The sequence below is a fragment of the Hyperoodon ampullatus genome, assembly GCF_949752795.1.
Source record: "Hyperoodon ampullatus genome assembly, chromosome: 18".
Lineage (NCBI taxonomy): Eukaryota > Metazoa > Chordata > Mammalia > Artiodactyla > Ziphiidae > Hyperoodon > Hyperoodon ampullatus.
In genome coordinates, this window is record NC_136931.1 from 18,417,895 (window position 1) to 18,431,662 (window position 13,768).

Sequence of the window (13,768 nt, forward strand, 5' to 3'; positions counted from 1 at the left end):
CCAAGACACTGTTTCAGCTCAGCCCAGCCACCACCCCCCAACCTGTCCCCTCCATTTTAATGGGTTTCTGAGCACACGCCCAGGCCATTTGGATTTCTGCATCTTGGCTCTCTCTCTGCCTCAACCCACCAGGAGACTTTGAGGGAAAAGGCTCCAGTATTTCCTTTCCCACTGAGGCTCCTGCAGGACAGTGCATTAAGCAAGAAAATGGAAATACAGAAAGAGGTGTTTCCCCCATGGAGCGGCTTGTCCGTTTATTTTTTTTCCCCTCAGTTATGTAAAAATTCATGTTTTATACCATCACTCGGCCCAGGGAGACTTTAGGGCTTTGCTTTCCTCCTCCCAGCAATCCCTGGCCTTGTAACTCCACGGCGGCTCTCATCGACTCCTCCATTACGCTCTGATAATTCAGTAAAAAGCACCTTAGAAAACAGTTAGGGGCAGTGAGGACAGGTCAGGCATGAGCTCGCTTCAGACTTCTCGGCAAGCCCTTCTCCAAGCTCCAGGGAGCGGGCCAGGAAGGGCTGCCTGCCCTCAGCGGTCCAGGGTGAGCCAGGGTGAACAGAGGATGCACAGGGGTTTCCTGCGGAGACAGGGCATTGTGTGGCCCTCAGTGAACTGCCTCAATTTCCTCTTCCATCAAAAAAGGATACCTCGTTGTGAGGATCAAATGAGCAGGTGAAGGTGAGCCTCTGCTGCCTGATCTCAGGCTGATGGAGGGTTAAAATTCCTGCTCTGCCACTATCTGGGTAGCATGTCCAGTCTCAGTTTCCTCACCCATAAAATGAGGATGTTGGCAGCACTTAATTCACAAAGTTCGTATAAGCGCTTCCGTGAAGTTATCTATTAGCACTCTAGGCTCAATACATTCCCCTTCCAGTTCCAAGCAAAACTGTGAGCCCCCATGGAGCCTCCCCACCCCCAGGCTCTCCTTTTCCCAGCCCTGCAGTTAAAGTCTCTTAGGCTATCTCGGGCCTCTGCTTGGAAAAACTCTTTCATGGGGGCTGTTTAGTCTTTGAGACCTTCCCAAGGTCATTTGCATTTTAAAGAGAGCTCTGGGGTATAATTCTTTCAAAGGAAGGAAATCTTTGGAACCAGTAAACTCTGCCCAGGGTTCTTAACCTGGTGTCTACGGATGGGCTTCATGGCGTGAGTGGTCGTGAAACCCCTGAGATTGTTAGCAAACCTGTTGGTGCAGGTGGTAAGGTCCATTGCTTTCATTAGCTTCTCAACTCGGGGAAAGAAAAATCAAAATCTTGGAAGTTGAGTTCTCTCTGAGGGCCAGTCCAGTGTTAATGGTAGAACTTCAGGCATTAACCAGGGAAAGAAATGTTGAACGGAGGCCTTGCAGGTACCATTCTAGGTGGATGACAGACCCTACTACCGCTGGTGCTAACCGGGCTTCCGTCATTGGCATGACCAACACCAGATTTCCTTATTGCCTGCAAGGTGTGTCTCTGATGACTTTCATTTCCTGGGTGTCCTGGCAACTGGTCAGCTTGGAGGCTAAAGATTAACTCCCCAGGCAGTCCTGCTCCTTTCATCTTCTGGCAAAGGGGTGGTAATAAAGGCACTCAGACTGGGAGGGGCACCCCTCCCCCAGCCTCAGCCAAGAGGAGCCCAACCCCCTAGCCGGCTGGGGAGGAATCCCAGGGAAAGTGGAATTGCTGGGGATTGCAGCCAGATCAGACTCCCCATTGTGTGGGGAGAGGAGGCTCCATACTAGCTGCTCCTGGGGGCTCCTGACACCTCTGCTGGGCCGGGCTGCCTGCCAGCACGCCGAGAAGGGAACTGGATATCCCACTTCAGCCTCCTGTTAAAATGTGGTAACTGATAGGGGTACCGCCCTTTGCAGCTCAGCCACTCACGTCTGCAAGAAACATTTTTATTTCAAACACAAGGAAAAATAGTATAATGCACACCATGAATAGTTATAATGAAACACCATGTATCTATCATCTAGTGCCAACAATTATTTTTTGCAATTTGTATAATTTTGTAACATGTGAATGTTGTACCAAATCATATTTGGTATGATTGTTTCATATTGTTTTATATTTTCATCCCTTGTTTCATATTTTCATCCCTGAGTTTTAAAAAAAAACAAACCTAAGACTATTTTTTTAAAAGTAGTTTTAGGGGGCTTCCCTGGTGGCGCAGTGGTTGAGAGTCCGCCTGCCGATGCAGGGGACGCAGGTTCGTGCCCCGGTCTGGGAAGATCCCACATGCCGCGGAGCGGCTGGGCCCCGTGAGCCATGGCCGCTGAGCCTGTGCGTCCAGAGCCTGTGCTCCGCAACAGGAGAGGCCACAACAGTGAGAGGCCCGCGTACCACGCACACAAAAAAATAATAATAAAAATTAAAAAAATAAAAGTAGTTTTAGGTTCACAGCAAATTTGAGTAGGAGGTACAGAGATTTCCTAAGTACCCTCTCCCCAACACATACATAGCCACCCCCATCAACATCCCCCGCTAGAGCAGTACATTTGTTACAACTGATGAACCTACACTGACACATCATAATTACCCAAAGTCCATAGTTGACATTATGGTTCACTCTGGGTGTCGTATGTTCTATGGGTCTGGACAAATGCAGAATGATGTGAATCCGCCATTGTAGTACCATACAGAGTCATTTCACTGCCCTAAAATCCACTGTGCCCTGCCTGCCTATTCATCCCTCCCTCCCCGCAAACTCCTGTCAACCACTGATCTTTTTACTGTCTCCAAAGTTTTGCCTTTTCCAGAATGTCATGTAGTTGGAATCACATTACATGACATTTTGGAAAAGACAAAACTTTTGGTATGCCTTTTGCAGGTATGTAGACTTTCAGATTGGCTTCTTTTACTTAGTGATATGCATTGAAGGTTGTTCCATGTCTTTTCATGACTTGATAGCTCATTTCTTCTTAGCGTTGAATAATATTCCATTGTCAGGACGTACCACAATTTATTTATCCATTCACCTACTGAAGGACATCTTGGTTGCTTCCAAGTTTTGGCAATTATGAATAAAGCTGCTATAAACATCCATGTGCAGTTTTTTGTGTGGATGTAAGTTTTCAACTCCTTCGGGTAAATACCAAGGAGCATGGTTGATGATTGTATGGTAAGTATACGTTGAGTTTTGTAAGAAATTGCCAAACTGGCTTCCAAAGTGGCTGCATCATTTTGCATTCCCACTAGCAATGAATGAGAGTTCCTGTTGCTCCACATCCTCGCTAGCATTTGGTGGCATTAGTGCTCCATTCTGGGCATTCCAATACATATGTACCCTTGCATTTTTATTTTTGCAGACCATTTTAAAGCAAATCCCAGATAACATAATTTCCCCTGTAAATATGTCAGTCTGCATCTCTGAGAACATGACCATCATCCAATTAAGTAATAATGCCTAATAAAATTCACAGTTCCTGGGCTTCCCTGGTGGCGCAGTGGTTGAGGGTCCGCCTGCTGATGCAGGGGACACGGGCTCGTGCCCCGGTCCGAGAAGATCCCACATGCCGTGGAGCGGCTGGGACCATGAGCCATGGCCGCTGAGCATGCGCGTCCGGAGCCTGTGCTCCGCAGCGGGACAGGTCACAACAGTGAGAGGCCTGCGTACCGCAAAAAAAAATAAAAATAAATTAAAAAATTCACAATTCCTCAATATTATTTAACGGCTAAAAAATGTCTTTTTAAACAATTTGTTTGTATCTGGATTCAAGCATGAGTCACATTTTGCATTGGGCTATATGTCCCTTGAGTCTCTTTATATTTGTAAAAGTCTCCCCATCTTTTTTTGTCCGGCTTTTTTTTTTTTTTTTTTTTTTTTTAACTTTTTGACTGTGCTGCGCGGCATGCAGAATCTTAGTTCCCCAAGCAGGGATGAACTCTGCGCCTCCTGCGGTGGAAATGCAGTGTCTTCCACTGGACCGCCAAGGAAGACCCTTGTCCAGCTTTTTTGAAGTATAATTGACTGCACAAGTTTAAGTATACAGTTTGATGTTTTGGCATATGCAAATACTGTGAAGCCATCAGTACAATCAAGAAAATGAACAGATCCCTTTTGTTTGTTTCTGTTTTGATATAATTCCAGATTTACAGAGTTTGTTTGTTTTTAAGTGGCATTTATTTTTTAAGATACCTGGTCATTTGTTCTGTTGGATATCTTGCATTTTGTATATTGATCAAATGCAACCTCATGGTGTCGCTTACCATGCTGCTCTCTCCCATATGTCACGTAAACTAGATCTAGAGGTTTGATTTGATTCAAATTCAATTTTTTTAGGCAAAAATATTTCATAACTGGTACTGAGTACTTCCTATAGCATCATATCAGGAAGCAAGAAATTGTCTGGCTGACTCACTTTTAGGATACTAAGATTCAGTTGGTGTCAGCTGATCTTTCCAGTATCAAGTTCTCCATCAGCCTTTCACCTTGTGGTTTTAGAATCATGGATGATGGCTGTCCAGATCCATTATCTCATCAGGGAAACATTTATTAAGCGTCCCTATGTGCCAGGTACTCTGCTCAACAATGGGGACACAGAAATAAACAAAATATGATTCCTGCCCTTAAGAAGCTCATATGGTAGTGAGGGATGCAGACAGGTAAACATTCATCCACTTATTTATTAAATATTTACTGAATGCTAACTAGGACCAGGCATCATGCTAAATACCAGTAATTACAATACAGTGTGTGATAAAAGTGATAGCTACCATTTATTGGAGCTCACGATACTCTAAGCAGTATCAGTCTTCGTACAGCCCTTTGGGTGCTCTCATTACATCCATTTTACAGATCTAGAAGCAGAGGCTCGAGAGGTAAAGAGATTTGCCCAAGGTGACATATTAAGTGACAGAGCTGGAATTTGATGGGTTCAAAGCCTCTTCATCTCCATGCTATACTGCTGAGATCAGGGCAGTCTTTTATTTCCAGGTGCTATTTGAAATGAGAGGCAAACCTTGCTTAATTTAGCAAGAAATGGTCTGTCGAGTTGAACTGAAATTCCAGACCCCGGGGTAGCCAAGAGAAGATGGCGAGAGCATAGCCTGAACTACTGGTTTTTCAGCCAGGCTGGAGCTTCCAGTACATGATGGGTAGTTTGGGGGTAACGATAAGAGCTGGAACCAGAGGGCTGGGTCCTGGGTCGAATCACTTGGTCCTCCAACTTGCCCACAGAGCAAAAGGTATTCTCCCCATTTTGCAGAGGAGGCGACTGATGCTCAGAAAGATGAACAGCCAGGTCATGGCAGGGGCAAGCTTGAGGCTGGTGCTCTGGCTCCAAGACCAGTATGGCAAAATGGTTCCCAGCACAGATGTTAGTGCCTTGCTGCCTGGGTCTGAATCCTGCTCTTCTACCTGCTAGTTCTAAGCCTTTGAATGAGTCACTTTAAAGCATCTTTGGACCTCAATCTCCTCATCTGTATAAATGGGGATAATAATAGCACCTACCTTGTTGGGTGGCTGTGGAAATTATGCGAAATAACTTAAGTAAATGTGGCAGACTAGAAGTCCTAAATAAACATTAACTATTATTATTTCCACATTCCACGATGCTCAGGCGCTGGGGTTTTTACTGAGAGGAATACCTGAGTCCCTGAGTGCGTGGGCAGCAGGATTCCTCCAACCTAACTCTCACTCTCTCCTAGACTCACTGAAAGAGAGGGAGCCCGCTGCCATGGGGCTCCATGGCTGGCTGGGTGCCCTCTCTTGGCACAGATACCTTTGTACCTGGTGTCTCAAGATAAGGTGCTACAGAATAGCTACAGAATACAGAACCTCAAGATAAGGTTCCACAGACCTGTGCTTCCTGCCTCCCAACTTCGAGCAGAGAAGGCCTCATCCCTCCTCTCAGAACCAAGGACCTGTCCACGTGGTGGGATGGAGAGAGAAAGCTCTTTCCAGTCTTGCGTCCAGGTTGGACAAGACCAACCGTTTCCAGGGTCAGCAGCCAATGAAATCACTCTGTGCCAAATTCAGCCTGGCCCCAAGTCAAAGAAATTTAGTGACAAACAACTTATTTATTTATGTACCAAATTCCAGGGGGTAGCTAGAACACAGTGTAGGGAACTGACCTTGTCACTTGAATCTCTTTCCTTCACTAAGTCTCAGTTTCTTGTCTGTAAAATGACTCAGCTGGCCTGTAAGGATCCTTTATTTTTCTTCTGCCTCTAAATCTATGACTTTGAACGTCTTGAGATTGAGTCAGTGAGCACTGTGTGAGTGTGTATGTGTACACGTGTGTGCTCACCTACTGGTGGGTTCATGAAAGGTGTGCATCTTGGTCTTTCTAGGCCCAGCAGTTCTCAGCGAGAGTCCAAGTTTTGCAGGAAGGGAACGTAAAGCTGACCAGTCTCGAGCCAGACTGTGGCAGTCGGAGAGAGAGAACTTCCTGCAGGGGTGGAGACCAGCAGAGCAATAAAACCTGGGCAAAGGGCCTCCCTGGTGGCGCAGTGGTTGAGAGTCCGCCTGCCGATGCAGGGGATACGGGTTCGTGCCCCGGTCTGGGAGGATCCCATATGCCGCGGAGCGGCTGGGCCCGTGAGCCATGGCTGCTGAGCCTGCGCATCCGGAGCCTGTGCTCCGCAACGGGAGAGGCCACAACAGTGAGAGGCCCGCATACCAAAAAAAAAAAAAAAAAAAAAAAAAAAAAAAAAAAAAAAACCTGGGCAAAGAGCAAGGTTTCCACTGCAGGCCTAGGAGAAAACTCCAGAGTCCAGACTCAGGATGGGGCTGCCCATAATTTTCTAGAGAGACTCTCCAACTTTTCAGGCAGCAGTCATTCATCCACTCATTCATCCATCCATTCATTCATTTGATAAACAATCACTGGGTACCCAGCTGTGCCTAGTGCTTTGCTGGTGAGGGAGGTGCCTCCCTGCCCTGAGAGGGCTTTCAGTCTGGTGCAATAAACAGACAAGGGAACCAGGTATTTATAATCCAGGGCAATAAGCAAGGATGATACTAATATTTAACAATAGGTAAAGCATGGGTACCAGGCCAAACAAAATGAACACCAGCCATTAACACCAGGGTAGGGTTCCCCAGGCCTCCTGCTGTGCCAGGCTTTATCCTTTTGGTTGTTGGGTGGTGAGGAGGTGTCGGCGTGTGGGAGGGGCTGGGGGTTTGGGGGGCACTTGAGGGACTCAGGGAAGCAGCTGATTACCAACTGATATGGAAAAACTTCAGTACCGTATTTTAGCCAATAGAATTGCTATATCAGTGACCCTGGCTGGAGGACAGCCCTGGTGATAATGATTCAAGATTAACAAGGCCCATGATGGGAAGGCACAAGGGACTCAGGGAAGGCTTTGCGGGGAAGTGACATCTAAGTTGAGTTAGCCAGAGTGTTCCTGGCAGAACCTGGGCAAAAGTATTTTCCCAGTGGGAGGAGGGCTCAGTATTTTCAGGCGGTTCAGCCTAGCTGGAGGAGAAAGAGGCGGGGAGATTAGACCCAACAGGCAGGTAAGGAGAGTGTGTGCTGTAGGGTTGGGGGAGGGGGCTGTGTTAATCATGGTCAGTGGCTTGGACTGTGTCTCCAGAGCAATCGGGAGCCACTGCAGGGTTTTAATTAAGATCAGGGGAGCCACCTGATCCAGTCTGCAAATCCCCCAAGTGACAACAAGGAATCCATTTTTCCAAAGACAAGAACCAAGGCTCAGGGAGGTTAAAACACCTATCAGATGTCATGCCGCAGGCTGGACATGGCATAACTGCAACTGCTCACTTCTGGATCCCCTTCCCTATTGAATACCATGTGCATCAGAGGCTGCCCCTTTGTGTATGGAGCTTTAGAGTTCATAAAGCGCTTTCTACAGAGCACTTTCCCATCCATGCTCATTTGACTTCCCACCACAGCACCGTATTACAATGATACCGTTCCCATTTCACAGGTGAAGGGGCTGAAATACAGGGAGGTTTCAAAATGTAATAAATAGTGAAATTTTGACTCAAACCTAAACCTTGAGACTCTTGTCCAGTGATCTTTCCCCTCTACCATGCTGTGTCTTGGCATTTGTATTGATCACTTTGGGTTATAAATGCCGGAAACATAAGTGCCTAAGCAGAAAAAAGGAATTTGGGAGCTCACATACTAAAAAGTCCATGATGGATGGACTTCAGGCATGGATGGCTCCAGGCAGTCAAATTACATCATCACAGATCTGTCTTGCTCTGTCTTTGCTTTCATCTATGTTGATTTTCTTCTTGGATTCTCTTATCAAGGCAGAGACAGGCTGCCAACCTACCACTTTAGCAATCCCAGCCACAAAGTACCAGACTTTTCCAATAGGTACAGCAAAAGCCTCAGGTTTCACCTTTATGCCTTGACTTGGCTCATGTGCAGACATGAACCAATCCTGTGGCCAGAGAGATGGCTAGGTGGTTCTGATTGGCCAAGACTAGGTCATGTGTCCAGCCCTGGAGTGATGCAAGAGGAGTCAGCCTTCTGGGACCACAGGGACTAAAAGTAGGGGAGGTGTGGTTCCCTAAAGAAAAATGATGGTGCTGTCACCTAGAGAAGAGCAAAGAGATACTGGGCACATAAAAACTAACATTCAGGGCTTCCCTGGTGGCGCAGTGGTTGAGAATCTGCCTGCCAATGCAGAGGACATGGGTTCGAGCCCTGGTCTGGGAAGATCCCACACGCTGCGGAGCAACTGGGCCCGTGAGCCACAACTACTGAGCCTGCGCGTCTGGAGCCTGTGGTCCGCAACAAGAGAGGCCACGATAGTGAGAGGCCCGCACACCGCGATGAAGAGTGGCCCCCGCTCGCCGCAACTAGAGAAAGCCCTCGCACAGAAACGAAGACCCAACACAGCCAAAAAAAAAAACAAAACTAACATTCAAGCTACATCATGATCCTTCAGCATCAGGAGGAGGCTACTCACCTAGGGGAGGGTGGTCTTCTCTGACCAAGGAGCTCAAAATGGTGGCAGGCATGGTCTGTCTGGAGCCTGCTCCTTGGGGCAGGAACCCTGTTCCTCTGCAGAGTTCCACCTTTCAAGAGCCAGCCAGCGAGCTCTAGTGCAGCTTGGAGCCCCCAAAGCCACTTCCTTTCTTCTGAATGCCAAGTTTTGGTCTGTGCTTCCTGGGGCTGGGGTTGGAGGCTGGGTTCCCTGCAGATGTTCCTCTTAGTAGACAGAACTTAGTCATGGTATGACCTAAAATTTTTAAAAAGGATAAAAATAAAATTAAAAAAGCCGAGAGCCCAAAATATCCTGGCTATGGATAGATACTGGGGCCAAGTTTGCAATAAATTCTCCCCACTTGTGAGCCTCTCTTTCCCCCATCCCATCCCTGGTGAGACTTGTTGCTGTGCTGTGGTTTACACTGCAAAACCACCCCAAAGGCAGAATTGGGTAGTGCTTAAGAGTACAGACTCTGGAGGCAGGCTGTTTGTTTGGGCTCAAATCTCAGCTCTGCCACTTACCAGCTATATGCAAGTTACTGACCCTGTGCCTCAGTTTCCCCACCTATTAAGTGGGTTTGATGATGTTAATAATAGAACCTCCCATGTAGAGTTGTCTAGGAATCAAGTGAGCTAGTACATGTTCAGACCAGTGTCTGGCACAGAATAAGCAATATATATAAGGGGTGGCTATTATGTACCATATCAGCTGCTTTTTATTCCTCTGAGGAGACAGGCCCCTGGAGGACAGGGCCTGGTCCCTCTTGTTTGTCACTATATTCCTGGTGCTTAGCATGGGGCCTGGAACAGAGCAGGCCAAGGTAAATATCTACTGAATGAATTAATGAATAAATGATTGAATGGCTAGTACCATGAGAGCCAGCACTACTGGACTCTAGGCTGGCTGTGTGACCTTAGGCAGTTGGCTTCCCCTCTCTGAGCCTCAGTCTCAGCCTCTGTAAAATAAATCAGATCAGTCAATGTTACTCAGACTTTTCCAATCAGGCCCCCATTTACATCGTGCTGGGACACACACACACTGAAATTGAATTTTCACTAGACAACACTTACTTTCCTATGTGCAGTATACTCTGATATATTCTGATTTCTTGTGTTCTACTCTATTTCACTCTTTTTCATTTTTTAAAAATGCAATCCTGACCCGGTGAATAGATTTGAAGCCTCACTAACTTCTGGAGACCTGCAGTTAAAAAACTGAACTACATAAAAGGCAAGGTCCTTTCTGACCCAGACACTGATGATGTTATAAATCTTGCCTAAGAAGCATCATTTGATTTTGTGAGATGGTTAAGAGCTTGGGCCCTGGCGGGAGAGGGCTGGGTTCAAGTCCTACGGATACTGGCCTGTGCTGATCTTGGTAAGTTATGTAACCTCTAGGTGCCTAGGTTTCCTCCTTAATGCAATGGAGGTAACAATGATTCTTTCCTCTTAGGAGCGGTGTGAGGAATGAACTGATAAATGAACTTATACCTGCAAAGCACTAAATACTTCTAAATGCTCCATTCAGAACTTTTTTTTTTTTTTTTTTTTTTTGCAGTACGCGGGCCTCTCACTGTTGTGGCCTCTCCCGTTGCGGAGCACAGGCTCCGGACGCGCAGGCCCAGCGGCCATGGCTCACGGGCCCAGCTGCTACGCGGCACGTGGGATCTTCCCGGACCGGGGCACGAACCCGTGTCCCCTGCATCGGCAGGCGGACTCTCAATCACTGCGCCACCAGGGAAGCCCTCCATGCAGAACTTTTAAAAAACATTATTGCTATTTGAAAGAACATATATAACACTTCGTGGGTAGCCTGGCAGGGAGTCAGAGCTCAACAGATGTTTGTGAATTTTTTGGAGATTATCAGAGCATTCCTCTACCTCTCTGGGGAAAGAAACTGAGTTTCCAGGAGGGAAAGGTACTTGCCCAAGGTCACCAGCAAGTCAGAGACAGAGCTTCAGGCATCAGGCCTCAGATTTTAAAGAGGTTCTCCAAATTGCTGATTCTGGGAATGCAAGGGAAACCCCCTTTCCTCACGTCACGGCCCAGAATTCACAGATCTCAAGCCCTCTTTTTCTTTGTTTGAACCTTTTTCCCCCATTTTTAAACACTGAGGTATGCTTTACATATAGTAAAATTCACCCCTTTTGGTGTGCAGTTCCGTGAATTTTAATAGACACAAACAGTTATTGACCCCTATACTCAAGATATAGGACAGTTTCTATCATGCCAAAAAATTCCCCTACGCCCTTTGAGGACAAAATCTCCACCCAAGTACCTGGCAACCACTGAGATCTTTTCTGTCCCTATAGTTTTGCCTTTTCCAGAAATACTTTTGAGATTCATCTACTGAATGTGTTGTTTTGTATATACATTTTTGCTTAGCAGTATTCCATTGTATGGATACCACAAATTGTTTATCCATTTACCAATCAATGGGCATTTGGGCTGTTTCCAGTTTCGGGTTATTATAAATAAAACTGCTAGGAACATTCATGTGTCTTTATGTGGACATATGTTTTCATTTTTCTTGGGTAAATACCTATGAAAAGAATTGCTGAATCATATGGTTAGCATATGTTTAACTTTCTAAGAAATTGCCAAACTGTTTTTCCAAAGTGACTATGCCATGCTGTCACACCATCAGCAGTGTATGAGAGTTCTAGTTGCTCCATACCTGCTCCAGCAGGCGGTGTGGGCAATCTTAAATTTTAGCCATTGTGACAGTTGTGTAGTGATATCTTACTGTGGTTTTCATTTGTATTCACTTAATGACTGATGTTGAGCACCATGTATCTTCCCTCTTTCTTTAAAAAAATTATACAAGTAGTAAATAGCCACAGTAGAAAAAATTAATGCAGAGATAAGCAAAAAGAAGAAAAATAAAGATCACCTGTTACCCTAGAGCTCATCATAGCTGACATTTTGAGCTATATCCAACTTCTGTCTCTTCAGACAAACATATAACTGAATTTTATTTATTTATCTGAGAACGTAATACATGCACCTGGTACAAAGTTTGAAAGGAATGAAAGGATAAGTATTGAGAAATAAGCCTCCCATTCATTTGGTTGCTGAAGTTAAAAAGTCTAACTTAACGTAGGATAGCAGAGAACATGCATTAACCGCATTCCTTTGATGTGTTGGTGAGAGTGTAAACATGTACGAGCCCAGTAACATTGAACACTCAAAAACCCCAGGCCACAGAGAGTCCATTCTTCAGCCCTTAACCAGAGAAAACAGCAGAAACATGTGCAGCAGGATACCCGTACAAGAATATTCATAGATGCATCCTTCATAATAGCAAAAATCTGGAAAAAATCCAGATGCCCATTGACAGGATAACGGATTTTTAAAATGCAATATATTCATACAACAGACGAATACATAGCAATGAAAAAAATGAATGGACTGCAGCTATGCACAACAGCATGAATGAATCTTCATAATATGATGCTGAATGGAAAAACTAGTTCCAAAAGGTTCCATACAGCATGATACTCTTTTTATAAAGATTAGAAACAACTACAAGTACACAATATATTATTTGAACCCTAAGTATATATGTATCAGCTATACAAAAGGAGCAAGGGAAGGAAAAGCACAAACATCAGAAGACTGGTTATCTTTTGGGGATGTAGGGGCTTGGGATAGAAAAGGATCCCATGAGTACTCTTGTTCTATCCCTTGGGTTGGGTGTAGAGTTAAAAAAAACTAATCAGTGAATCAAACTGAAAACTCGGTAGGTACAGACAAATGATACAAGTGTATCATTAATCAAAGGATTATGATTCATCTAATTCTGAGCACATGAGGTGCATTAAAAATTAAAAAGCAAGTCTTCCTCTCTGGTCCCCCAGGCACTCTGTTCCCCTCCCTAAAGGCAACTACTGTTACCACTTTCTGTGTTTCCTTCAGGAAGAAACTATTTTACCTATTCTATTGAGTAACCTGTGTTTTTACTCAACAGCAGTTCATGGACAACCTACCACATCAATAGATTCCCAATAGCATTTTCATGGCTGTATAATTTTCCACTATTTAGATGCCCATATTTTATTTTATTTTAATGTTTTAATTTTTTTTAATTTACTTATTTTATTTATTTATTTTTGGCTGTGTTGGGTCTTCGTTGCTGCGCATGGGCTTTTTCTAGTTGCAGTGAGTGGGGGCTACTTTTCGCTGGGATGAGCAGGCTTCCCATTGCAGTGGCTTCCCTTCTTGCGGAGCATGGGCTCTAGGTGCACGGGCTTCAGTAGTTGTGGCACATGGGCTTAGTTGCATGTGGAATCTTCCCGGGCCAGGGCTCAAACCCGTGTGCCCTGCATTGGCAGGCAGATCCTTAACCACTGTGCCACCAGTGGAGCCCTGGATGCTTATATTTTATTAAACTAATTCCCTTTTTGATGGACCTGGGTTTTTTTCCCCCAGTGTTTTTTCTCATAGACAATGTTATGAGGAACTCCTTTATATACACGCCTTTGATGAATTGTATGGAGAGGTCTTTAGGATAAATTTCTCCATAGAGTTACTGAGTCAAAGATTATGTGCATATTTCAGGGTTTTGAGCCATATATTGTGCCCACCAGCAAGGAGAGAGGGGACTGTCTTTGAGAAGTCTGGCAGCTGGCCTGGTGCTGTGAGGTCTTTTGTTACTAAAGCTACCCCAGAGGTTATTCAGCAGCAAAGCACTGTTAACCATTCCCAGGACCTCCCTGTGGGACAGCAAGAAATGGGGTGGCTCCTCGGGCAGAGGAGAACAACAAGTCTTTATCAAAATGCTGTTCACCAAGAACGCGTTATTAGCACAGATCTTGGTCTTGCATTTGGGCAACTCCCTGCAGACTGGCGTGGAACTATGTCTCCTGAGGG